Here is a 712-nt window from a genome sequence, read left to right as displayed (position 1 = left end):
ACGAAGTTTATTTGATAATGCCTGCATATAACCATGGATAAGGACAAATACAAAACAATATTCCTGAACAAAAGTAAGATCAAAACTAATGTTCTCTTCTTTCCTTTACACTAGACTTTATTCGAAATCCGTTTTCATTGTAATGACGTCTGTATGTAGTGAAGTTAATACCTCGACCAGTAAAGACATCGACCATAGCTGTCGAAATACAGACAGCGCCTCCTGATTGGTCGCGGTCCGTAGAAGATTTTTGGTGGGAAAGGGGGACGCTGGTGGGATGGCGTCACGGTCAGTAACGCGCCCTGGAGAGAGAAATTTTGGAAAACTAATGAGATAGATTCTTGTATATATGTGTATATATGATTCGCCACACAATGTTTTTTTATACGAGTTTGTGATCTAATAGTTTTTCCCTTACTGTGCTCGGCCGCCTTGCATCCTGACCACCGTGAATGAAGCCTTCAATTTGTCCTTCTGATCCTGTGTGTCCTGCTGTGAAATAAAAACAGCCAAGTTATTGTGTGTATTTTTTCCAGTTAGGCCTGTTATTCACGCATTTACAGAAATTAAACACACGCTCTAATAGATACCTCCTAGGGTAGCAGGGGTACACTCTAGCAGCACCAGACACATGGCGAAAAGCGGGTTCACTCTCATATTCTGTGACCAAGAAACACGATCAAGAAGGAACTATCTTTATATACTGTATATA

The 712-nt window shown here is 40.6% G+C and overlaps 1 pseudogene; it reads right to left on the bottom strand.

The window, feature by feature from the left end:
* Positions 1-35, bottom strand: part of LOC119573907 — a 3,768-nt pseudogene extending 3,733 nt beyond the window's left edge.
* Between the last annotated feature and the right edge of the window lie 677 nt (positions 36-712).

The sequence above is a fragment of the Penaeus monodon genome, chromosome 6, assembly GCF_015228065.2.
Source record: "Penaeus monodon isolate SGIC_2016 chromosome 6, NSTDA_Pmon_1, whole genome shotgun sequence".
Taxonomy (NCBI): Eukaryota; Metazoa; Arthropoda; class Malacostraca; order Decapoda; family Penaeidae; genus Penaeus; species Penaeus monodon.
This window is presented reverse-complemented; position numbering and strand designations above follow the sequence as displayed.